This window comes from Eriocheir sinensis, chromosome 22 (assembly GCF_024679095.1).
Source record: "Eriocheir sinensis breed Jianghai 21 chromosome 22, ASM2467909v1, whole genome shotgun sequence".
Classification (NCBI taxonomy): Eukaryota; Metazoa; Arthropoda; class Malacostraca; order Decapoda; family Varunidae; genus Eriocheir; species Eriocheir sinensis.
In genome coordinates, this window is record NC_066530.1 from 8,773,329 (window position 1) to 8,801,249 (window position 27,921).

The window sequence follows — 27,921 nt, forward strand, 5'->3', positions numbered from 1 at the left end:
AAAAGACAAATCAGCGACACTTTTGCTGATGAAGACTAAGGTACATATTTTTACACGTCTCAAGCTCCCACTAAGACTTTCCCGAGGCCACAGAGAAGACTAACCGGGTTTTAATGAGTGTTTTTCCAAAGATGCAGAAGTCGTGTAAAACTATCACCAGGATCACAAAACAGTCCACAAAACCCCAGCAGCAACTTCTACGACGAGAGGCTTTTCCAGCAGGCGAACTGAGGGGCCGAAACGTTTAAACAGACCGGCTTAACCCCTTGACTGCGGATTTCCTACAAGAACACATCACCAAGCTACAGGAATGGATCAAAAAGTGGCTGCTATAATTCAGTGAAGAAAAGTATAAAGTCATGTACCTTGGGAGGGAAATCCATCATACCAATACCACATGGGAAACACGCCAATGTCCACCACAGAGGCAGAGAAAGACCTGTGAGTTTATGTTACCAGGCTACCAGTGAAAGCAAAATCCGTGCCAATCACAGCGGACGGGTTAATACAACGTTTAAAAAATCAGGCGGTAGTGAGTGAGTTAGAGGTTAGGTGTGGCATTACTCAAACATATCTTAGGTGTAAAATATATATATATATATATATATATATATATATATATATATATATATATATATATATATATATATATATATATATATATATATATATATTTTTTTTTACGTTGTTGCCTATTGCGCCGGTAGGCATCTTCCCGGAGGGGCCTGATGGTCGGCCCAAGGCCTCTTCCAGGTGGGGCCTGATGGTCGGCCCAGCCCGTTCTGGCGCAGGCGAGTGTTTATAGTGGCGCCATCTTGCATTGGCTCATGCTGCCCCCCGGAACTCGTACTTGATTCGCTTGGACGGCTTCCTCTAGAGTCCGGGTTGATGGGTGGTCTTCAGGACAGCATGTGGGTAGTTTTAAGCCACTCGGCGGTGACCGAAAAATCCGAGTGGTAGCGTGAGGATTCGAACCCGCGTCGTCCATCACGCGGCGAATGTGGGTCCAGTACGCTATCACTTCGGCCACCGCCTACCCTGTATATATATATATATATATATATATATATATATATATATATATATATATATATATATATATATATATATATATATATATATATATATATATATATATATATATATATATATATATGAATAACAGTACTCTACGCATTTATTAGAGAAATCCCTGTTCTGGCGGGGATGAAACCGAGCTATCTTACTGGTAACTGACAGGCGTGGTAGTGTTGACAGGACTGACTGGTGCATGGTAGCATTTTAAGAGTAATATATTGAAATGTTAAACCTCTCTATATATACAAGACTCGATCCTGTTCTGGCCGTGATAAAAACGTGTTGTCTTAATTGTAAATGTCTAGTGTACAGTAAATGTAAGAGGTTATATACAGCATCACGCAAACATATATAAGGTGCAAGAAATCTAAGTGTTAAGCCTCTTTTTACACATATACAAGACTCATTCCTGTTCTGGCCGTGATAAAAGCGTGTTGTCTTAATAGGAAAGCTGTCAGGTGTAGAGAAAATGGAAGATGTTATATACAGCATCACGCAGACATATTAAAAGTGTAACAAATATAAGCCTCTACATATATACAAGACTCATTCCTGTTCTGGCCGTGATAAAAGCGTGTTGTCTTAATTGGAAAGCTGTCAAGTGTACAGTGAATGGAAGAGGTTCTATACAGCATCACGCAGACATATTAAAAGTGTAAGAAATATAAGCCTGTACATATATACAAGATTTATTCCTGCTCTGGTCGGGATAAAAGCATGTCTTAATTGGAAAGCTGGCAGGTGTACAGTGAATGGAAGAGGTTCTATACAGCATCACGCAGACATATTAAAAGTGTAAGAAATATAAGCCTTTACATATATACAAGATTTATTCCTGTTCTGGTCGGGATAAAAGCATGCTGTCTTAATTGGAAAGCTGTCAGGTGTACAGTGAATGGAAAAGGTTATATACAGCAAACAAATCAAAACTGCAATGAAGTAATAAGTCCAAGTGTTATTCATCTTTACACACATGCGGGACACTTCGTTCTAGCGGGGATAAACGCATGCTGTCTTAACTGGAACGCTGCCCGGTGCAAATGGGATGTGATACAGTTTATATGTAGCATTGGTTTATCCAAAATATAGTGGATCTAGACGTTGGGCATCATTATATATTTAGATACATTCTCCTTTCGCCAGGGTTAGCCTTGATTGAAAGTCGAATTGAGGAACATGCAGCAAAGAAAGAAGGTATCTGCAGCATCAGTTTGTCCTAAATATAATAGATCTAGACGTTGGGCATCACTGTTTAGACACATTTTCGCATCGTCAGGCACACAAGGCTGCAACTGTCTTGACTGAATTTCGAATTGAGGAATATCCAGCAAAGAAAGAGGTTGTCTGTAACATGAGTTTATCCAAAATTAAATAGAAACTCGCATTTTTTTAAACGTCGTATTAGTATTTATTTAGTTACGTGGTTAGTTTGGCTTTTTACTTTCAATTCGGGGACGGAGTGAGTTAAAAGTGTTGGGTTTTCAGAGTTCAGTCAAACACAGTCGTAAAAAAGTGATACCGCAGAGAAAAAAATCAACAAAACCGACTAACTGCTCACTGTCTTGATGGAAATTGGAACTGAAGAATGTCACGAAAAGGAGAGGTTGTCTGCAGCACGAGGTTGTATTTTGGCCACTCTTCTGAACTCTTTTATTTTTATTTTTATAGGGGCAGTGTTTAGAGGGCTTTGTTTTCTCTCATTATTACTTTTTTTTGCCCTTGAGCAGCTTCCTTTACTGTAAAAAAATGTAATAGATATAAAGAGTAAAGCTCCCTTTTATAACAACCCCTTCTGTTTGGCCTCTCGTTCTATTTTTCTGTTTTTCTATACATGTTTTTTTGTTTTTTTTACAGGATCAGCGTCTAGCGTTCCTTTTTTTTTTTTCCTTTGAGCTACTTCCTTTTTTTTTACAGCAAAGGAGTCAGTTCAAGGGCATAAAAAAAGGAAACAATAATGAAGAAAAAAAGACCGCTACTCACTGCTCCTAAAAAAGAGTTAGAGGAGTGGCCGAAAGAAAAGTCAATTTCGGGAGGAGAGGTTACTACACAGATAACAATTACACACATTCCTACTTCGACGGGGTATTCTTTCCCCCCCCCCTCCACACACACACACACACACACACACACACACACACACACACACACACACACACACACACACACACACACTTTTTTTTTTTTTTTTTTGGAGTTGCCCATAGCGCAGGTAAGGTCTCCTGAGGGGCCATTTGGCGCAGGCGAATGTTATTTATAGTGTCTACCGTGATGTGTGACTGGGGCGCCTTCAAAGCATCAAAACTATTCCAAGTCAAGCGACAAAATGAAAACAGCTGGAAAATTTGATGGATTGATAGTTTTTTGCTGATTTGAAAGGACCAGTGTTTGATACTTTGATGCTCCCCCGTGTGACTCTTGCTTGAACCATGCTGCCAGGACGAAATAACTATTTTCCCTTTCGACGGGGTATTGTAATTGCCAGATAACTATTTCCCTTTCGACGGGGTAATGTAATTCCCAGGAAGAGATAACTATTTCCCTTTCGACGGGGTATTGTAATTGCCAGGAAGAGATAACTATTTCCCTTTCGACGGGGTATTGTAATTGCCAGGAAGAGATAACTATTTCCCTTTCGACGGGGTATTGTAATTGCCAGGAAGAGATAACTATTTCCCTTTCGACGGGGTATTGCAATTGCCAGGACGAGACAACTAAGAAAGGGGATCGCAATAGCACCGACTTTTCCATTAGATATATAGGTCGGATTGTCAGACGCTTCCACCCCTCACATTAACTATTTCCAAAGGCCGAAAAGAAGATTAATCGGGTTTTCTTGCGTGTTGTTCTAGGTTCGTGGTCCATAAGAAGTGTCAAACTACCAAAAGGGTCATAAAGCTAACCGTGGAAATGCCCAAAACCCCTACGAAAGACTTGCCAAATAGGTGAACTTGGGCGCCGAAACGTATAAGAATATGACCCTTGCCTCCTGATTTTCTTTTCCTCTCCTCTTTCCTTCCTGTCCTTTCTCTGCTTGTTATCTGTTGTTCCTCCTCATATCCTTCCTTCCTCTCTCCTTTCTTTTCTCCGCTCTTTCTCTCCCGTTCCTCCTCACGTCCTTCCTTTCCTCTCTCTTTCTCCTCCCTCTTCTTGTCTTCATCTGTCTTCCTGTCCTTTCTCTGTTTGTTATCTTTTGTTCCTCCTCGTATCCTTCCTTCCTCTCTCCTTCCTTTCTTTTCTCCTTGGCTTCTCTCCCGTTCCTCCTCACGTCCTGGTCAAATATGTGTGCTTGGGCGGCGAAATGAGAATATGACGCATAGACATTTTTTAGGCTCCTTATTATATAGTAACCCTTACCCACATTCCTATTTCGACAAGGTAGTTTATTTGCCAGGGACAGATAATTATGGAAACGAAAGTCAATAGCACCACCTTTTCCAATACTGATATGGACGTTTTTTTCAGCCGCCTTATTATATAGGTTACCCGTACACACATTCCTATTCCGAGAGGGTAGTTCAATTGCCAGGAAGAAATAAGTATTGGAAACGATAGTAATAGCACCCGTTTCAATAGATATAAGACCCTAATTAAGCCTCCTCGTTATACAGTTACCCTTACACACTTTCCTATTTCGACGAAGTATTCTCATTGCAAGGAAGAAATAACATTGGGAAACGATAACAATAGCACCGCCTTTAATAGATATAGACCTTAAGCCTTCTCATTATATAGTTATCCTTATACCCATTCCTATTTCGACGAGGTATTTGTTTGATTGCAAGGAAGAAATAACAATGGGAAACGATAGCAATAGCACCCGTTCCAATAGATATAGACCTTAAGCCTCCTCGTTATATAGTTACCCTTACACACATTCCCTCTAGCTTCGACGGGGTATTTGATTGCAAAGAAGAAATAACAATGGGAAACGATAGCAATAGCACCGCCTTTAATATATATAGACCTTAAGCCTCCTCGTTATACAGTTACCCTTACACACTTTCCTATTCCGACGAGGTATTCTGATAGCAAGGAAAACAATGGGAAACGATAGCAATAGCACCGTAATATATATAGACCTTAAGCCTCCTCGTTATACAGTTACCCTTACACACTTTCCTATTCCAACGAGGTATTCTGATAGCAAGGATAACAATGGGAAACGAGAGCAATAGCACCGCCTTTAACAGATACAGACCTTAAGCCTTCTCATTATATAGTTAGGGACCCTTACACACATTCCCTCTAGCTTCGACGGGGTATTCTGATCGCCAAGGAGAGAAAACTATGGAAAAGGTTAGCAATAGTACCACCTTTTCCATATCACGAGGAGATAAGTGTCGGGTTAAGGGTTCTCTCGCACCACAAGCTTGTAGGGCCAACGGGACGGAGATGAGCACCGCCGCCACGCGCAGCAATAGTGTATGCTGCCACCTTTACCTCTGCCTTTAAGTGTTACACCATCATCTGCATGCGCCAAGCCATACCCTGAAGCTGAAGGCAGACCTGTTGCATGGTGTGTGTGTGTGTGTGTGTGTGTGTGTGTGTGTGTGTGTGTGTGTGTGTTCTGACTTTCAAACGTCGAATTAGTCTTAAGTAACAATAATACGGCTGATTATTCCTTTTTGACCCGATTTTCAAGGCGTTGTTAGTTGGTTTTGTTGATTTTTTTTATATAACGTTTTACGACTGAGTTTGTAAGATGCCGACTTAACTCTGTGTCAATAAAACTCTTCTAACAATTCTGAAAATCCAACATTTCTAACAACTCTGAAAATCCATCACTTTAACAACTCTGAAAATCCATCACTTCTAACAACTCTGAAAATCCATCACTTCTAACAACTCTGAAAAGCCATCGCTTCTAACAACTCTGAAAATCCATCACTTCTAACAACTCTGAAAAGCCATCACTTCTAACAACACAGAAAATCCAACACTTCTAACAACTCTGAAAATCCATCACTTCTAACAACCCTGAAAATCCATCACTTCTAACAACACAGAAAATCCAACACTTCTAACAACCCTGAAAATCCATCACTTCTAACAACTCTGAAAATCCATCACTTCTAACAACTGAAAATCCATCACTTCTAACAACTCTGAAAATCCATCACTTCTAACAACTCTGAAAATCCATCACTTCTAACAACTCTGAAAATCCATCACTTCTTACAACTCTGAAAATCCAACTCTTCTAACAACTCTGAAAATCCATCACTTCTTACAACTCTGAAAATCCAACTCTTCTAACAACTCTGAAAATCCATCACTTCTTACAACTCTGAAAATCAAACTCTTCTAACAACTCTGAAAATCCATCACTTCTTACAACTGAAAATCCATCACTTCTTACAACTCTGAAAATCCAACTCTTCTATCAACTCTGAAAATCCATCACTTCTTACAACTCTGAAAATCCATCACTTCTTACAACTCTGAAAATCCAACTCTTCTAACAACTCTGAAAATCCATCACTTCTTACAACTCTGAAAATCCATCACTTCTAACAACTCTGAAAATCCATCACTTCTTACAGCTCTGAAAATCCAACTCTTCTAACAACTCTGAAAATCCATCACTTCTTACAACTCTGAAAATCCATCACTTCTTACAACTCTGAAAATCCAACTCTTCTACCTTACTACGTCTCAAAAATATGAAACTGAAAAGGCCAAACTAGCCACGTAACTTATTAAATACAAATAAGACGTTTAACAAATCATAAGTGTGTGAAAGGAAAGATTAAAACGAGAATGAAATGGATGGGATGGGAAGGGAAGGAAAAGGAATGGGAAGGAAAAGGAAGGAAAGGAAAGGGAGGGGAAAGGAAAGTGAAGAGAAGGAAAAGGAAAGAAGGGGAAGGGAAGAGAATGAAAAAGATGGGAAGGGAAAGGAGAAGAAGGAAATGGAAGGGGAAGGGAAGGGAGAAGGAATGGGAAGGGACAGGGAAAGGAAGGGAAGGGAAGAGAAGGCAAAGCAAGGCAAAGGAATGAAAGAGAAGGGAAGAAGAGGGAAGGGAAGGGAAGGGAAAGGAGGGAAGGTAAGGGAAGGGAAGGGAAAGTAGGGAAGGTAAGGGAAGGAAGGGATGGGAATGGATGGATAAATAGGAGCAGGAGATGGATGAGGAATGGAGGCAGCAAGGAAGGGAAGGGAGGGGAAGGGGAGGGAAGAGAGAAGGAAGGAAGGGATGGGAATGAATGGATAAAATGGAGCAGGAGGTGGATGAAGAATGGAGGCAGCAAGAAAGGGGAGGGAAGTAAAAAACAGAGGCAGGAGATGATGGGAACAAACAGAATCAACAGCAACATCATCAGGAACAGCGTCGGCAAAGGTTAAACCACACACATTGCAACAGAGACCATTTTAACATCTATAAACCTAGGCAAAGAGAAAGACCCAGAGAATATAAAAGAAACAAAAACAAAACAAAATGATTCTTGTCGCACTTATACACACACACACACACACACACACACACACACACACACACACACACACACGAACACACACATATTCGGGGAAAGGCTTGTGAAGGTGATACTGGGAAATTTGAATCGCTCAATACTCTCGCACTCTGTTCTCCCCTTCCCTTCCTTGCTGCCTCCATCCCGTCCATCTCCTGCCCTTCCCCTCCCTTCCATCTCCCGTACTTCCCTTCCCTTTCCTTCCCATCCATTTTCATCCTATATCTCCTGTTTCCTCCCCTTCCATCTCCTGCTTTTCCTTTCCTTCCGCTTCCATCTCCTCTCCTTCCCTTCCCATCCATTTCCATCCTATATTTCTCCTTCCCTTCCCTTCCCTTTTGTCTCCTGCCTTTCCCTTTTCTTCCCTTCCTTGCTGTCTCCATCCCGTCCATCTCCTGCCCTGCCCTTACATTCCCATCCATCTCCATCCTATATTTATCTTCCCTTCCCATCCATTTTCAGCTCTTATTCACTCTTCCTTTTCCTTCCCTTCCATCTCTGTCCTTCCTCCCTCTTCCCTTCCCATCAATCTCCTGCCCTTCCCTCCCCTTCCCATCCATCTCCAGCCCTTATTCATCCTTCCCTTCCATTCTCTTCCCTTGCTTTGCCTTCCCTTCCTCTCCCATCCCTTCCTTTTCCTGTCCTTCCCATCCATCTCCAGTCCTTTCCTTCCCTTCCTTGTTGCCTCCATCCCTCCCATCTCCTGTCCTTCCCTTCCCATCCATCGCCATCCTATCCCTCCCTCCTCCCCTTCCATCTCCTGCCCTTCCTTTCCCTCCCATTCCATCTCTTGTCCTTTCCTTCCCATTCATTTCCATCAGGACTATATTCATCCTTCCTTTCCCTATCCATCCATTTCCATCCTTATTTAGCCTCCCCTTCTTTTCCCATCATCTCTTTTCCTTCCCATCTCTTCCCTCCCTCGCTGCCTCTATTCCCCATCCATCTCCTATCTATCCTTCCCTTCCCCTCCCTTCCCTTTCCATCCCTCCCATGCTGCCTCCATCACCCATCCATTTCCAGCACTTCTTTGTAACATATATTTCAAAAGCCATTATATAGGTTATCAATGATAGATTAGGTTACATTAACAAAGTTCTCTCTCTTAGGTTACCAATGTTAGGTGACGAATGTTAGCTTAGCAATGTTATGTTTGGTTAACTTCCCAATGTTATCTCTCAGCTTACCAATGTTAGGTTAGGTTAGGTTATCACTGTTAAATTAAGTTAGCAATGTTCTCTCTCTTAGGTTACCGATGTTAGGTTACCAATGTTAAGTTGTTAGGTTATCAATGTTGTTAGGTTAGGTTACCAATGTCAGGTTATGTTTGGTTACCAATGTTGGGTTATAAATGTTAGGTTACGAATGTTAGGTTAGGTTTGGTTATCAATGTTATCTTTTAAGTTCCCAATACCAACCATGACATAAAAAAAAAAAAAGGATCTTAAATTATTGGCCAAAGTGGCTACATTTCCTTTTTTTTTTTTTTTTCGCTCCTCTACCCACCATCCATTTCAGAGACCTATTTTGAAGTGTTTTAGTAACCTCTCATCTCGTCTCTGAAGTTACCGTACCAATATTAACCATTTCATAACAAAAGTAGATTTAAATTATAAACAGTGGCTACATTTCCTTTTTTCGCTCCTCTGCCCACCATCCATGTCCAGCACCAATTTTAAAGTGTTTTAGCAACCTTTCGTCTCTTTGATAGTTTACGAATGGCCGATGCAAGGCATCAAACAAGGAACGGTATGACGGTTATATAGATTTAGTAACGTCTCTCTCTCTCTCTCTCTCTCTCTCTCTCTCTCTCTCTCTCTCTCTCTCTCTCTCTCTCTATGTATCTATGTATCTATATATCTATCTGCCTCCATCCACTGCTATCTGAAGCCCCTGTTTATGCATTCATTCAACCTTCAGTCACTCCCTCGCCCTTCTCTTAGTTTACCAAGTAATGCTACTAATGTTGAGTTTTTTATTTCACGACCTCGGAAGAAATGCGAACTAAGTGATCAGGTATAGAGCAGGAAAGACATTTGATCTAGGGGGAACAATGAGGACAAATACAAGTGTTAAATATCGCCTAAGAGAACACGATATGAGAATTTATAATGGAAAAAATGTTGAGAGAGAGAGAGAGAGAGAGAGAGAGAGAGAGAGAGAGAGAGAGAGAGAGAGAGAGAGCTAGGTGGGAACACAACTAGCCTGAGGCAGCCATACCTAAAGTGATATGCAATGGGAAGACTAAAGCAACGCAGAAACAAACGGACACTTTTAAACTATTCTTCGCCTCCGTTAAATTCCACCTCGTACGTTACTCCGATTACTTTGTTTCTCGGCCTGTTCAAGCCATACTATCAATAAGCGAGAAAATCAATACGTTGGAAGTAGCCATTAACGCGTTGAGGTGGTTCACAGAAATCTCGTTGGGAACGGGGTCCAGCTGGCTGACTGCTGTAAGTGGCGGTAATACCAGAAGCTTGTTGGTGCAATGCACAGGACTTAAGAAGTTGTCCCCACTGCAGGACGCGTACCGTTGTATTGGAAGGCGTGTGATCAAGCGTATGTGATGCTATTTTGATACTTTCTTTTTTTTTCTGATTAGCTACGGTACTCTATACACTCCTAATCAGCCTGATCTGGGGTCATATTCTTAAAAACTTTCGGTGCCAAGCACATACAATTAACAAGGCTTCCGTCGGATTTGTGAGCACTTCCATGGGTATAATGTTTCTGCACCATGAACGCAAAGAAGCACTCATGGGGACGCGTATAACCTCTTTAATGGCCTTTAATTAAAAATGACTGATGTAAGAAAAGGAAGCGTCTAAGAATACAGTCCTGAGGAACTCCGCGGCGGCCCCGTGGTGGAGGAAGCCACGACGCCACGGGCGGGAGGGGGAGGGAGTATTCCACCTTCACGACCAGTCCGGCAAGAAGTAGATACGTGGTGGGTCGAGGGACGCCGTGCTAGCAACATGTTCCTAACTAATGAAGAACCACATTTTCCTAATGCCTTGACAGGGACAGCGTGATGAATAATAAATAAAGACTATACTCAAAAGGACTAGTGAGTACAGTACGTCAAGTGAGGAGACCTTCATGCTGCGATTAACTTGAAAATAATAAATAAATAAAATAAAAAACACAAACTCTCTCTCTCTCTCTCTCTCTCTCTCTCTCTCTCTCTCTCTCTCTCTCTCTCTCTCTCTGTGTGTGTGTGTGTGTGTGTGTGTGTGTGTGTGTGTTCACCACGGTCTGGGCACTCGATAGAATCCCTGACTGGATCTTGAGCTCCGAAGTGCCGCTTCTCTGGGTACGGCTGAAACCTCACACCCACACAAGCCCGGGAGGCGGAACACAACCCCGACCGACACCCGGCACCCATTCACTGCTGGGCGGACAGACAGGGCACGGAGTAAACGAGACTGCCCATCCGTCTCCACTCCGCCAGGGAAGCGAACCCCGAGACCTCTCAGTCGTAAGGCGATCGCGATAACCACTGCAATGTGTGTGTGTGTGTGTGTGTGTGTGTGTGTGTGTGTGTGTGTGTGTACCTAATAGTACTTACCTAATATTTTTACATGTCAATATACCTTCGGGGGTGTGGGAGATCTTGCCTAACAGTACTTTTACATATCAAAATAATAACATGATGCTTTTGGGGAGTGGGTGTGTTTTATAACCCTTACCTAACTGTATTTGAACAAATAATTTATCATACTGTACTTTGCTGGAGTTTGTGTTTTTGCCTAATTATATTTTCACGTATCAAATAAAATCATGCTTTGAGGGAGTGAGTCTACTTCATCATATTTTCACAGGATTGACTCAAGCCCGTAGTGACCAGTCTTTTTTTTTTTTTTAACTATTTCATCATATCTATCTTTACAACTAAATGATTCCCGCGCACACGATCTCTCCCGGTAACATATTCCACCGACTTGCTGCTCTGTCTGGAAAGCCGAATATTTTCACATTTTAATTTGTTCTTAGTTTTATTTTTGGAGGGGGTCCTCGTGTGTGTGTGTGTGTGTGTGTGTGTTCACTTGTTGGACTCGTGATCACCAGTCAGTACCGTCCTTCATCGTTTCTTGAGTCCTTTGTACCGATCTCTGGGTGCGGCCGGAACCTCACACCGCATTAGCCCAATTCCTACACTCACTTTACTGTCTCGCTGACTACTTTTGGCCGAAATCTTTTTGGAGTTCACGCCTTAGGTTCATATTCTTAAACATTTCGGCGCCCAAGCACACATCTTTGACAAGGTTTTCGTAGGAGTTGTGGGCATTTCCAAGAATAGTTTTGTGGCCCTGGTAGTAGTTTGGCCCTTCTTTTGTACCATGAACCTATAAAGGCACTCATTATAACCCGATTAATCTCCTTCACGGCCTTAGAAAGTAGTTGATGTGAGAGACCGAAGCGTCTGAAAATACCGACCTTATAATTACGTATAGCACCTTTGAGCTAACCCCCAAGGCAAATGTCAGAACGTGGCAGTCTAGCAAGAACAGAATTCTTGGCAAATATATACTCGATATAGCGTTTGAAATATTCCAGCGTTCCAGATTCTTATAACAACTGGGCATATCAACATAGGATATCACACTAAGCACGACACATCTGCAAGTTGTAAAGTGCTTGAGATCCTTCCCAATCCCTTTAGCATCACTGCACACATTTTATATGAGTTATAAGTCAGTATTTTAAACCGTCTCGGAGTCTCAGTTCGCCTGTTTAAAAAGCCTCTCGTTGATGCTGGGATTTCCATAGACTGTTTTGTGGTCCTAGTGATTTTACACGACTTCTGAACCACGAACGGGAAATCCATCCATGAAAACCTGCATAGTCATCTCTGTGGCCCTAGGAAGCAGTCGTAATGGGAGCCTGATACGTTCAAGAATATGAACATCTAGAGCGGTTTTCTTGGACGTTACCTTCTTTTACATCAGTCATTTCCAAAGGCAAAAAAAAAGGTTAAACGCGTCCCCATGAGTCTTTCTTTACGTTCATGGTGTAGAAACTTGGTCAAATTACCGCCAGGGTCATAAAACTACCCATGAAAATACCCACAAATCTTACGAAAGCCTTTGCTAAATGTAAGTGCTAGGGCGCCGAAAGGTTTAAGAATATGACCCAAGATAAAAGCGCACATCGTCTGTAACATCAGCCTGTAAATGACCGGTTTACAGTCGCTGCTGAGAGGACACGCCCGGGGACATGCACAAAGCTATTATTACCAGCTTTTCCATAATACAGACGTTAAGCCTCCTTATTATATAGTTACCCTTACACGCACTCGTCTTTCGACGGGGTATTTTAATTACCAAGGAGTGATAGCTTTGAAAAAGGATAGCAATAGCACCACCTTTTCCATAATAGATATGTATTGATGTTGACCTTACTATATAGTTACCCTTATGTGCGTTCCTGTTTCGATGAGGTACGGTAGTTTAAAATTATTGGCTAGTTTGGCTTTTTACCTCCATTTCTGAGACGGAGTAGTTAGAAGGGTTTGATTTTCACAGAGTTAAGTCGAGATATTAGTACAAACTCAGTCGTAGAAAGTTATATATGAAAATCAACAAAACCAACTAACCACGCCTTGAAAAACGGGTCAGGACAGAGTTAGTTAGGTAGAAGTGTTTGATCTTCAGAGTTAAGGCGAGATATTACAGATCCAAGGTCGTAGAAAGGGATATATGAAAATCAAGAAAACTAAGTAACCACGCCTTGGAAATCAGGGGCGGAGTGAGTTAGAAGGGTTTGATTTACAGAGTCGTCGACATATAAAGTCAATCGTAGAAAGTGATATACTGGTATGAAAGTCACACACACACACACACACACACACACACACACACAAAAAAAAAAAAAAAAAAAAAAAAAAAAAAAAAAAAGGGACGGAGTTAGTTAAGAGTCGGGATCGGAGCCGATTTACTTTTTGCCGGAGTCGGTAAAAATATCCCCGACTCCGACTCCTTTACGACACGTGTGATGTTGTGTGGCTGGGTGTGGTGTGGTGGGGTAAGGCAGGGTTTGATTTGCCTAACACTGTACTGAAGAAGAGGGGGAGGGGGGCCACGGGTGGAGTCAGAGTCGGAGTCGCATCCTTTAAATTTCCTGGAGTCGGAGTCGCATCCTTTAAATTTCCTGGAGTCGGAGTCGCATCCTTTAAATTTCCTGAAGTCGGAGTCGCATCCTTTAAATTTCCTGGAGTCGGAGTCGCAACCTTTTAATTTCCTGGAGTCGGAGTCGCAACCTTTAAATTTCCTGGAGTCGGAGTCGCATCCTTTTAATTTCCTGGAGTCGGAGTCGCAACCTTTTAATTTCCTGGAGTCGGAGTCGCAACCTTTAAATTTCCTGGAGTCGGAGTCGCATCCTTTTAATTTCCTGGAGTCGGAGTCGCATCCTTTTAATTTCCTGGAGTCGGAGTCGCATCCTTTTAATTTCCTGGAGTCGGAGTCGCAACCTTTAAATTTCCTGGAGTCGGAGTCGCAACCTTTAAATTTCCTGGAGTCGGAGTCGCAACCTTTAAATTTCCTGGAGTCGGAGTCGCAACCTTTAAATTTCCTGGAGTCGGAGTCGCAACCTTTAAATTTCCTGGAGTCGGAGTCGCATCCTTTAAATTTCCTGGAGTCGGAGTCGCAACCTTTTAATTTCCTGGAGTAGGAGTCGCAACCTTTATATTTCCTGGAGTCGGAGTCACAACCTTTAAATTTCCTGGAGTCGGAGTCACAACCTTTAAATTTCCTGGAGTCGGAGTCGCAACCTTTAAATTTCCTGGAGTCGGACTCACAACCTTTAAATTTCCTGGAGTCGGAGTCACAACCTTTGAATTTCCTGGAGTCGGAGTCACAACCTTTAAATTTCCTGGAGTCGGAGTCACAACCTTTGAATTTCCTGGAGTCGGAGTCACAACCTTTAAATTTCCTGGAGTCGGACTCACAACCTTTAAATTTCCTGGAGTCGGAGTCACAACCTTTAAATTTCCTGGAGTCAGAGTCACAACCTTTAAATTTCCTGGAGTCAGAGTCGGAGTCACAACCTTTAAATTTCCTGGAGTCAGAGTCGGAGTCACAACCTTTAAATTTCCTGGAATCAGAGTCGGAGTCACAACCTTTAAATTTCCTGGAGTCAGAGTCGGAGTCACAACCTTTAAATTTCCTGGAGTCAGAGTCGGAGTCACAACCTTTAAATTTCCTGGAGTCGGAGTCACAACCTTTAAATTTCCTGGAGTCAGAGTCGGAGTCACAACCTTTAAATTTCCTGGAGTCGGAGTCACAACCTTTAAATTTCCTGGAGTCGGAGTCACAACCTTTAAATTTCCTGGAGTCGGAGTCACAGCCTTTGAATTTCCTGGAGTCAGAGTCGGAGTCACAACCTTTAAATTTCCTGGAGTCGGAGTCACAACCTTTAAATTTCCTGGAGTCAGAGTCGGAGTCACAACCTTTAAATTTCTGGAGTCGGAGTCACAACCTTTAAATTTCCTGGAGTCAGAGTCGGAGTCACAACCTTTAAATTTCCTGGAGTCAGAGTCACAACCTTTAAATTTCCTGGAGTCAGAGTCGGAGTCACAGCCTTTAAATTTCCTGGAGTCAGAGTCGGAGTCACAACCTTTAAATTTCCTGGAGTCAGAGTCACAACCTTTAAATTTCCTGGAGTCAGAGTCGGAGTCACAGCCTTTAAATTTCCTGGAGTCAGAGTCGGAGTCACAACCTTTAAATTTCCTGGAGTCAGAGTCACAACCTTTAAATTTCTGGAGTCGGAGTCACAACCTTTAAATTTCCTGGAGTCGGAGTCACAACCTTTAAATTTCCTGGAGTCAGTCACAACCTTTAAATTTCCTGGAGTCGGAGTCACAACCATTAAATTTCCTGGAGTCAGAGTCACAACCTTTAAATTTCTGGAGTCGGAGTCACAACCTTTAAATTTCCTGGAGTCAGAGTCACAACCTTTAAATTTCTGGAGTCGGAGTCACAACCTTTAAATTTCTGGAGTCGGAGTCACAACCATTAAATTTCCTGGAGTCAGAGTCACAACCTTTAAATTTCTGGAGTCGGAGTCACAACCTTTAAATTTCTGGAGTCGGAGTCACAACCTTTAAATTTCCTGAAGTCAGTCACAACCTTTAAATTTCTGGAGTCAGAGTCACAACCTTTAAATTTCTGGAGTCGGAGTTACAACCTTTAGATTTCCTGGAGTCAGAGTCACAACCTTTAAATTTCTGGAGTCAATCACAACCTTTAAATTTCTGGAGTCGGAGTCACAACCTTTAAATTTCTGGAGTCGGAGTCACAACCTTTAAATTTCCTGGAGTCAGTCACAACCTTTAAATTTCTGGAGTCAGTCACAACCTATAAATTTCTGGAGTCGGAGTCACAACCTTTAAATTTCCTGGAGTCGGAGTCGCAACCTTTAAATTTCCTGGTATCAGAGTCGGAGTCACAACCTTTAAATTTCCTGGAGTCAGAGTCACAACCTTTAAATTTCTGGAGTCGGAGTCACAACCTTTAAATTTCCTGGAGTCAGAGTCGCAGTCACAACCTTGAAATTTCCTGAAGTCAGAGTCACAACCTTTAAATTTCTGGAGTCAGAGTCACAACCTTTAAATTTCTGGAGTCGGAGTCACAACCTTTAAATTTCCTGGAGTCAGTCACAACCTTTAAATTTCTGGAGTCAGTCACAACCTTTAAATTTCTGGAGTCGGAGTCACAACCTTTAAATTTCTGGAGTCAGTCACAACCTTTAAATTTCTGGAGTCGGAGTCACAACCTTTAAATTTCCTGGAGTCGGAGTCGCAACCTTTAAATTTCCTGGTATCAGAGTCGGAGTCACAACTTTTAAATTTCTGGAGTCGGAGTCACAACCTTTAAATTTCCTGGAGTCGGAGTCGCAACCTTTAAATTTCCTGGTATCAGAGTCGGAGTCACAACTTTTAAATTTCTGGAGTCGGAGTCACAACCTTTAAATTTCCTGGAGTCGGAGTCACAACCTTTAAATTTCCTGGAGTCGGAGTCGCAACCTTTAAATTTCCTGGTATCAGAGTCAGAGTCACAACTTTTAAATTTCTGGAGTCGGAGTCACAACCTTTAAATTTCCTGGAGTCGGAGTCGCAACCTTTAAATTTCCTGGTATCAGAGTCGGAGTCACAACCTTTAAATTTCCTGGAGTCAGAGTCACAACCTTAAAATTTTCTGGAGTCAGAGTCACAACCTTAAAATTTCCTGAAGTCAAAGTCGGAGTCACAACCTTGAAATATCCTGGAGTCAGAGTCACAACCTTTCAATTTCCTGGAGTCGGAGTCGGAGTCGAATTTTTAAAAATCTGATTCCACATCCCTGGTTAAAAGTGTTGGATTTTCACAATAAAGTCGACATTACAAACTCAAAACTGCAAGTGACACCTGAAAGTCAACAAAACTAACCAACCACGCCTTGAGAAGAGGGTCAAAATAGCCTAACCAGCCATGTTATTTGTAATACCTCATAAAGATTATCAGAAACTTTTGAAAAATCAGGTGTGCATGTCATGAAAGCTCTTGTCCTGGCAGCATAAAAAAACAAGATTCACTTTTACTTAAGAGCGCCGCGGGCAACACGTTACTACAACTACTACCAGCTGTGCCAATCACAAGTGCATGATATCATTTGTAACAACTGACGCCGATTTTTATGCGAGGACTTGCATAAATATTTTTTTACATCATCGCTTTTCCCACTTAATTAAACTCGTGTGCTCTCGCTCTCCCGGTGTGTGTGTGTGTGTAGTGGTGCCTCCCCTCCCTTCCCCTCTCCTCATTTATGTACGGCCTACAATGTCTACAAGATGTATATCCGTTATAACACATACATCGCTCCAATAGCTCAGTGGCTAAAGCTCTACGATGCCAGGCTTGGCAGGCGGAGGTTCGAGCCCCGCTCTGGCTAAGATATTTCCTGACAAGGAGCGGTTGGTGCCCCTCCTTGAGCAAGGGGACGATGGGGTGTGTGGTGTGTAAAGGTCCCGGTAGTACCCAGAGATCGACTATACTGAGCCCTGCTCTTGTCGGGTCGGTACTTGCTAGCGATGACGAGTCCAGCTCGTGATGAGGCCGTGGTGAATAACACGCACACACTACCGCAGCATTGTTTTAATCAAGAGTATAGCAAGATATTGAGAGGGGAGAAGGAAAGCAGTCTGTGGGAGTGGGAGTGTACGTAAAACTTCCCCCCCCCCCACATACACACCCCGCCCTCCATCACTGTTCATTCAAGAGTATGGATAAAAAAAATAGAGAAGGCGAGGGGAAGAGGAAAGCAGTGTGGGTGGGAGAATACGGTACACACAACCCATACTAACACACCCCACCCACCTCTAACCGCATCACTACCCCAGCACTGTTTGATCTAGAGAAGGTAGGGTGAGGGGAGGAGGAAAGCAGTGTGGATGGGTGGGTACTATGCACACAACCCATGCTAACACCCCACCCACCTCTAACCGCATCACTACCCTCACCACTGTTCATTCAAGGGTTATTGCAAGAAGTAGAGAAGGGATAGTGAGGGGAAGATGAAAAGCAGTGTGTGCGTGTGTGTGTGTGTGGGGGGGGGAGTACACAACCCACACTGTCAACCCCTACAAACATTATTCACTCACCGCGCTGCGAGCCATGAACGGTTTAACCAGATAATCGTACTCAGTCTTGCATTTATCGGTTTCTCCCTAAAATTTATTAACCCACCCGCCCCCACTCCCATCAGTGACGGTATTCCATCCAACTTAGCTAGAATTTAATTACTTATTTATTCTATGTAGTGGAGAGGATGAATCAATGTTGGTTTGGCTGTCGGATTTTGGAGTCGTTGTCATATGCATGTTCTTTTCCTCTCCTGCCACCCCTTTAAATTCCTCCTTCCTCTCTAGCTTCTGTTCTAGTCTGTTTCATATGATTTATTTTTTGCTTTGATTTCTTTCCTGTAGTTTCCTCCTTTCCTCCCTAGGACCTACTCTATCCCTTTGGTCTCGCCTGTTCAACATTTTCTCTCCCTCAGTCCAGTACATAACAGGCAAACTAACCAGTGTCATTATTATCACGAGTCTGAGGTTCATATTCCTAAACGTCTCTGGCTCCCATTACGACTATTTTCCAAGGCCACATAGAAGCCTGACAGGGTTTTCATGAGTGATTTTTTTTCGCTCAAGATGAAGAAGTCAAGTCATGTTAAACTATCACCAGGGATCACAAAAGTCCATGAAAATCCCAGACACTTCCACGAGAGGCTTTTCAAACAGGCGAACTGAGGCGCCGATACGTTTAAGAATAACGAGTCTGAATCTGCTGAATCTGACAATATAAAGGGATGTGTTTAGTCACGCCTTTTCCCCCTTTCTCTCCTCGCTCTCCGGGGTCGATGTGGCCTGAATCCGTTTCCAAGAAGTGTGAGCTCATCTTGGTAACAGTTCTCAGCCCCAGCAAGACTCGTTAGCACCGCCCCTCTACACACACACACACACTATCTTACCACCACCCTTCCCTCCTCTCAACATGCACACACACACACACACTTTCCTCCCATTCTGACACACACACACACACACACACACACACACCAGCACCCTTTCCTCCCATTCTGACACACACACACACACACACACACACACACACACACACACCAGCACCCTTTCCACCCATTCTGACACACACACACACACACACACACACACACACACACACCAGCACCTTTTCCTCCCATTCTGACACACACACACACACACACACACACACACACACACACACACACACCAGCACCCTTTCCTCCCATTCTGACACACACACACACACACCACCACCCTTTCCTCCCATTCTGACACACACACACACACACTTTCCTCCCATTCTGACACACACACACACACACACTTTCCTCCCATTCTGACACACACACACACACACACACACACACAGACTCGTACCACCACCCGTCTCTCCTCCCTCCTCCCGAAACACACACACACACCTTCCCCATCCCCACCCCCGACACACACACACACACACACACACACACACACACACACACACCTTCCCCATCCCCACCCCCGACACACACACACACACACACACACACACACACACACACACCAATGACCCAAACTAATGACATATATTGCGTAATCCACATACATTTATAGAAGACACATTAATCCTCCCCCAAACAGCAGCTGATGCTTGGTGGGTTGGCGACCAAATAGAATATCCATAGTTGACTAACCTTAGTGACTTGACACCTGCAACCATGTCCAAGCTCATCATCTTGACCGCTGCTTCACTCTCATAGCGCGGGGTGCATCACATGGGCAGCTGCTTCCTGGGGGGCACACACACAGCAGTTCACAGTTCACAGTTCAGTTTCGTTTCATCCTCAACCTTAGTGGGACTCCGGTGTTGTAGTAATTAACTCTATATATTGCTCTGGTGTCCTATATAGTTTGTCCACTTGTGATCTTTATAATGGTTGATATTGACGGCAAGTGGCTCACAGTTTAATTTCATATCATCCTAAAACAACCTTCGTGGGACTCCGATGTTGTAGTTAATAGCTCCTCGCATAAATATGTCGCTCTGGTATCCTACTCTGTCCACTTGTGATCTTTAAAATGGTTGTTACTGGCCGCAATTAAAAAGTGGTCATCCTAAAACAACATTCGTGGAACTCCGGTGTTGTATTCATTAGCTCCCCGCAGATATATGTCGCTCTGGTGTTCTAGTCTATCCACTTGTGATCTTTAGAATGGTTGCTATTGGCCGCAGGTGGTTCTGTAAACTCTGTGGCATGCGTTGGGGTTAAGCGACCAAGATAACAACACGCCAGGAAGGCAGAAGAATCAAACAGGAACGGAGTGAATATCAACTTGAGGATATATTCTTTCTATAATCTGCCCTGTTCGTTGGTTATAATGCCCGGGTGTTGCCTTGTGTTGATCAAGGGTGTTGCTCTGATGTTTCTGCCGTGTACTAGAGCTGATACACCTAAAGTAAACGGCAGCAGTGAGTGAAATATGGAAAAATAAGTTAGTTCAGTTTCAATACTCTTTCTGATCTGCCCTCTGCGTTGGTTATAGTGCTGCCTTCCATGGATCAGAAGTGTTGCTCTGATGTTTCTGTCGTACACTGGAGCCCGAGCTAGACAGGTTACGGCAGCAGTGAGTGAAATGTAGAAAAATAAGCAAGTCCAATTTCTCTCTGCGAGCTATTTTGCGACTGGGAGCTGATTCGTACAACACCGGATTTCAAGGAGTCAAGGGCTAAATCAGGACGAGGGGGGGCTGTGGCGCTCTGCCGCGTTCCCTCAGCACCCGGGTCGCCCCTGTGGTCATGGGGGGCGTGCTGAGCCTCCCCAGTGGTCAGCAGTCACCAAAAGTAGGCACACGACAGAAACACGGCGAGGTATGTGTACGCGCACCCTCCTCCTCTCACGACCACGGTAACACTGGCTGCAGCAGGCTGACTGGCCCGTTTTCTCTCTCTCTCTCTCTCTCTCTCTCTCTCCTCGGCCGCTCTCTCCCTCACGCTGACACATCGAGCATTACGCAAAATGTACGCACAAATCCAAAGCCTTCCCACTTACAGAAGCAGAATTAAAACCACTTTGAGAGTAAGTTATTTTTTATATAATTCCTTCCCGAAGATTATTTGTTTATTGAGGGCAGCGTGAGCGAGAAAAAGTCCCAGTGTAGAATGAAACAGTACGTGTATCAAAGATCCAAGGAGGGCTAAAAGAGATGTGTTTAACTATATATAATATATATAGTTAAACACATCTCTTTATATATATATATATATATATATATATATATATATATATATATATATATATATAGCTAGCGATTAAGGCTATTAAGGGTAGGCAGTGGCTGAGTGGTTAGCGTGCGGGCCCCGCATTCACCACGCGCTACCACCTGGGATTTTTCAGTCACCGCCGAGTGGCCTAAGACTACCCACATGCTGTCCAGAAGACCACCCATCAACCCGGACTCTAGAAGAAACCGTTCAAGTGAGTCAAGAATGAGTTCCTGGGGGCAGCATGAGCCAAGCATAATTTTGACAAGTAACGATATTGAAGAAGTAGCTCGTGGTAACTGCATACCCTTAGAGTGTGCCCCCATACTTAGGCTACTGCTTCTGGTCATGTACCATCGAATTCTGTAATCAACAGCTCTTATGCAAAAAACAGAATCGCAAAGCAGGATTTAACTTCCAAAACCGAGGAATATGTCTTTCATGTGGTAAATAAAAAAAACTATTTCTGGTACGCTATTTTCCCGTTTATGAAAGCGTTGTAAGTTATATTGCTGGCTTTGTTTGTGTCAAACTGAAAAAAAACATTGAAGCTGCGTTTTCACCAAGCGAGTCGCGTCGAGTCGCGTCATGACGATTCATGAGGTATCATGAATCACCACCCCAGTTATAACACTGATTTGTATGGGTTTTTAAAAGAAACCGTTTACACCGGATGCGTCGAGTCACGTCACGTCGCGTCGCGTCGCGTCGCGTCACATATATATTTTTGACGTCAGTCACAGCGAGTCTGCCGTGGTGTGTTCAAGCATGCTGGTGGAACTCCTAATCAACTTAGTTCAAGAGCCCCCTGCTATATATGATTCCAGTGACCCTAACCACCGGGATCGTGATGTCATCGCTGCTTTATGGAAAGAAGTTTTCAGTTTTACGTATCATCCTGAAGCATGCACACCATTCACTCAGCCATTCATACATATGTACATACAATGCACACAGTGTTAAGATTGGGGCCTATCACAAAGCTATGTTAGTAGGACAAGGGACAAGGGGGAGTGGGTATATTCATATACTTAATATGCATATTTTCAATATTTGTAAATAACAATGTACACCATTCATACAGCATCCGTTACGTTCAATCATACTCAAGCATACGCCAAGAAATTATACCCGTCACCAAAAACATGAAGTAAATCATAACTCGCTGATCCCTTCTGGGAGGAAAGCGGCTCACCTAGACACACGAGCATCAACTTAAGTATGATAGAAAAAACAAACAAAAAAAACCAGCAAGAAAAGAACTAAAAAGAAAAGAAAAAGAAAAGGATTTGAAAAACGCCAATAGGAAAATAAAAGAAAAAGAGAGTAAAACACCAATGGAAAACAAAATAAATAAGATAAATTAATAAAAAAAAAACGAAAACATGCATCCATTCTCCATGAAATCAAATGGGTCATTGAGTACTGACTTGACTCAGGTTGACGCAGTCGGTGTAAACGGAGTTGCGTCAATATGAATCGCCTCAAATGACTTGATGTGACTCGACTCGACGCGACTCGCTTGATGTAAACGCAGCCTCAGTGATCTGTGAAACTTACTGTAATGCCTTAGTAACATATGATGTTTACAAATCTCATGAGCTGATAAGTGTAAAGAACAAGGGCAACCTGTGTTTTCCATCAAAAGATGTGATGAGCATATGTATAGAATGCGAAAAAAAAAATCAAAGAAAAAATACTGATAGGCAGCAGCAAGCATATGCTTGCCATAAAATTGTTACTGAAGTGCTGTCGGCTTTCGAAAAGAAAGTATTTTCAGATCTGTCCAGTCATATGATGGAAGTGAGCCTCTAAATAATCATCTGGTTTTACTTATCAAGGCAGTTGCTGAAAATTATCTGCAGGTCAGATACAAGTATTCATGCAAACAGTTTACATTTAGAAAAACTTAATTAAAAAATGTAAAAAGCAGAGCAACGCTCAATAAACTAACATTGTGTAATGGTTTGTAGTATGTTTGGTAAGGGTAGCTTAAGTATTTGTTAAGGTGCAATAAAGGTTAAGAGTGAAAAATTATTTTTATTTCACACGCCTGCATGTTCAAGTGCTGGAAAATAAAAACATTACGGTACTCCATGGATGCAGTACTCCGGCTTGAACAATATGGCGGCCGATTTGACAGTTGAGACCACGAAAACTGGCTTCACTCACCAGTACAGCGCGCTCGGCGCTGTGGGCCTCTCCACCCTTATACCTCCATGCTGGCGCCACTATTAAAATTGCCTGCGCCACGACGGGCTTGGGCCGACCCCCTGGCCCCTGAAGAAAGCCAGGCGGAGATGTAAAATACATATTTTGTGTATATATATATATATATATATATATATATATATATATATATATATATATATATATATATATATATCAACAAACCATTTGTGCCAGGAATCGGGTTATATATATATATATATATATATATATATATATATATATATATATATATATATATATATATCAACAAACCATTTGTGCCAGGAATCGAACCCGTGCTTTCTGAAATAGAAACCAAGGCGCATACCAACCATGCCACATAATGAGCTAAAAGATTTCACGCCAGAGGTTGGATTTAAGCAGCCAACCTGACGCCCCCACCCTCTTACGAGGAATGAAAGGTAAAGTCCCGGGTTCGATTCCTGGCACCAGGGGGTTGTTGAGATGTTTTTCTGTCGGTTAAAGACAGTTCCTTGATATATATACCACGGCGTTGTGTCGTCTGGGATTGATTAAAATTCTTTCCGACTGCCCCGAGCGTGAGCGGGACTTTACCTTTCATTCCTCGTAAGAGGGTGGGGGCGTCAGGTTGGCTGCTTAAATGCAACCTCTGGCGTGAAGTCTTTTAGCTCATCAGGTGGCATGGTTGCACGGGCTCGATTCCTGGCACAAGTGGTTTGTTGAGATGTTTTTCTGTCGGTTAAAGACAGCCACCTGATGAGCTAAAAGACTTCACGCCAGAGGTTGCATTTAAGCAGCCAACCTGACGCCCCCACCCTCTTACGAGGAATGAATGGTAAAGTCCCGCTCACGCTCGGGGCAGTCGGAAAGAATTTTAATCAATCCCAGACGACACAACGCCGTGGTATATATATCAAGGAACTGTCTTTAACCGACAGAAAAACATCTCAACAAACCACTTGTGCCAGGAATCGAACCCGGGACTTTACCTTTCATTCCTCGTAAGAGGGTGGGGGCGTCAGGTTGGCTGCTTAAATCCAACCTCTGGCGTGAAGTCTTTTAGCTTATTAGGTGGCATTGTTGGTATGCGACCTGATTTCTATTCAAAAAGCACGGGTTCGATTCCTGGCACAAGTGGTTTGTTGAGATGTTTTTCTGTTGGGTTAAGACAGTTCCTTGATAGATATATATATATATATATATATATATATATATATATATATATATATATATATATATATATATATATATATATATGTTTGCCTATCAACCTTTCTCACTATTTGTAGTATACAGGGCCCGAACTTAGGCTCAGGCTATATTTGTCCAGCTTTCCCCTCATTTTATGGACACTGCTTCAACAACGTCATTGTTTAGTCTTTTCCATGTATCCACACTCCTGTATGGAAAACTGAACTTTCTTGTCTTTCAAACATGTCCCCTACCTTAATTTCTTGCTGCGTCCTCATAGTTGCCTTCCCCCCCCCCCCCTCCCCCACCATACTTCTGCTTCGATTAAACCATTTCTATCCAGCACGTCCATTCCATTGTATTCCTGTACAGCGCTATCAGGTCTCCCTTTTCTTTCTTCCAATATTGGTTGGCCCAGTTCCCCCAATCTAGTCTCGTATGACAGACTTGATAGTTCTGGTATCATCTTAGTCGCAATCCTTTGAATCCTTTCAAGTTTCCTTACATCCTTTTTCTTGTGTGGTGACCAAACAACCGCTGCATACTCTAACCTTGGTATAATCCAGTGATTCTCAACCTCTCTCACTCCATTTCCCCCTTCATGAATTTCCAACATCCGTGTGGCTACCATTTATTTTCCTCCCAAACCCCACCCCGCCAAAAAGAGGTAAAAAAAATGTGTATGAAGTGAACACCTTTCCTCTATTACAAAGTTGGCAATCATAATTATCTTACATTTTGATATATTTTTGTTATATACTTGCATCACTAGAACACTAAATACTAGTGGACACTATAGTCTGTTCAGAGCATGAAGTCGGTTCAAGGTGTGGCAGATTTCTGAATTCCCATGAGTGCGGCGCTGCCAGTTCGACCGCCAATTATCAGATTAGCACCGTCTCCCTAACTACCCACCCACAACCCACCTGTTTATCTCTCTCTCTCCCTCTCTCTCCCTCTCGACCCAGTGTTATAGTAGGATATCAATGTATTATTATTATTTAATATCACCACGAATTAGGCATACAATTGTCAATGGAAAAAACCCATGACAGATAGATCACGCCACCTTATAGGAATGTCGTCCGTCAGTGTTTACCGTCTCAGTTTTGTATACTTCGCACTCCGATGGTGCGCGGAGGTCACCTTGACATACGTGACCAATTGTAACAATTATTTTCCAACCTGTAACTCGTCACTCCTTCACGAGAGTCCGACTGACACACAACGACAGTCGCTCTCGCTCCGACGCTTCTTGTACATAAGGGCTACGAATATAAGCTGAAGTCTTAATCAACACCCTTTAAACGCCCCCCGACAAGCCCGTTACACCGGGGGAGGGACCTAAGGGGACACGCCGACCACCAACACCACCAACACCACCACCAAAACGTGGCATCATAGGAAAAAATCGTGCCATATGTCATAGAATTTATACAAATCGTTGTTATAATCCTAAACATCGACACACATTGTACAATGTAGCTTCCTTTACTATATACAGAATATATAAAATATCACTTTCAAATAGCACATGGATGGGAAATAAGAGAGAGACGCATGTACGAAGGTTGATTTGGCAGCATGGCTAGAGGTAAACGACGATACCCGCTCCACCCTGAACCGACTTCATGCTCTGAACAGACTATAGCCTCACAGTACATATGGATTTGACGGGGAAGAGTTCAGTTAACCTTTGCATGCTTTATTACACCTCGATGAGAAGGCTGACGTCTCATTTAAGTTAGTTGACGAATCCGAGGTTGTGTCACTGACAATGTACATCTCATGTCAGGGTTCACATGCAGTCGGTCCGTCTCTAATTTTTATCGGCGTCGCAGACGCCGATCAACAGATTGTCCATCTTGTTGTTGTTGTTGTTGTTGTTGTTGTTGTTGTTGTCGTTGTTGTTGTTGTTGTTGTTGTTGCTGTTGTTCTATTCAAGTTGTTTTCCTGGTTTACCCATGCATTGTAGTCATGGCATTGTATAATAACATTTGTTAGCCCTGATGAACCCTACAACATGGCATTATAAACAAAGTCAGCTTTTTTTTTTTTTTTTACTTCTTGGCCTGTGGCGCCGGTAGGCCTTCATAGTAGGCCCTGATGGTCGGCCCCGTTGTGGCGCAGGCAAGTGCTTATAGCGGCCCATCTTTACTTTTCAGCATTTTCCATTTTAGACCCCTGGTTGCATAATATAAATTGTTGGGGGGGGTGTTGGAGGGTCATGCGACGCCGATCTAGCACAGTTTTTGTTCTATTAACACTTGTTGATTTGTAGTTGGGTGGAGAAACCAGACTCACACAAGTAGGTAATTGAAAAAGGCAAGAGTAGTCGAAGTGCAATCTCACTAACTTTTGGATAGGACTGATTCATTGAACACCAGATTACATTCAGAGATTTTTCTTCATAAAGATCTTTGGCAGTAGAATCATTTTCGATGTCAAAGAATTCGTCCTGAACATCATTGGGAATGGTAGTAATATCAAGAATGTCAGTAAATGGATTCCTCACCAACTTCCCTTCTTCCTCCTCGAATTCTTGGAAGTACATTTTATGTTCACTTTTTTTTTTTTTACATCAGATTCCTAGCATTATTTAAAAATGTATGTTTTTAACAGCTCGTCATGGCCCCCCTAAATTCTTGCCATGGGCCCCAGGTTGAGAACAACTAGAGACTTATCAATATTACTATTATTTACTTCATCATGTCTCTATCCAAGTAGTGAAATACCACTCTAACATTTTGCAGTACACTATATGTTTCTCCGACTATCTTTTTTAGGTGCTTCTCAGGTGTCAGTGTATATTGTATTATAATGCCTAGGTCCTTTTCTCCCTTTACTGTGTCGATGATTGCCCTTCCGTCCTACACACTCCACACGGTCTATTTCTACCTTTTTCCCATTTTCATTGTGTGACAATTCTTTTCATTAAACTCCATTTTTCATTCTTGATTCCATTCATGTATCTCATTTAAATCTTCCTGCAGCTTATTACAATCATCATTATCTCTTATTTTTCTAAACAGTTTGTGTGTGTGTGTGTGTGTGTGTGTGTGTGTGTGTGTGTGTGTGTGTGTGTGTGTGTGTGTGTGTGTGTGTGTGTGTGTGTGTTTGCAATAATAATAATAATAATAATAATAATAATAATAATAATAATAATAATA

General features: G+C 42.6%; 1 protein-coding gene across 1 annotated transcript in view; it reads right to left on the reverse strand.

The window, feature by feature from the left end:
* The window catches only part of LOC127001999 (uncharacterized), a 120,384-nt gene extending 99,380 nt beyond the window's left edge, over nt 1-21,004 (reverse strand). The window contains exon 1 of the mRNA XM_050867309.1: nt 19,800-21,004. The gene's annotated coding sequence lies outside the window, so the exon portion shown is untranslated. The remainder of the gene's footprint in view (nt 1-19,799) is intronic.
* Nucleotides 21,005-27,921: the final 6,917 nt, after the last annotated feature.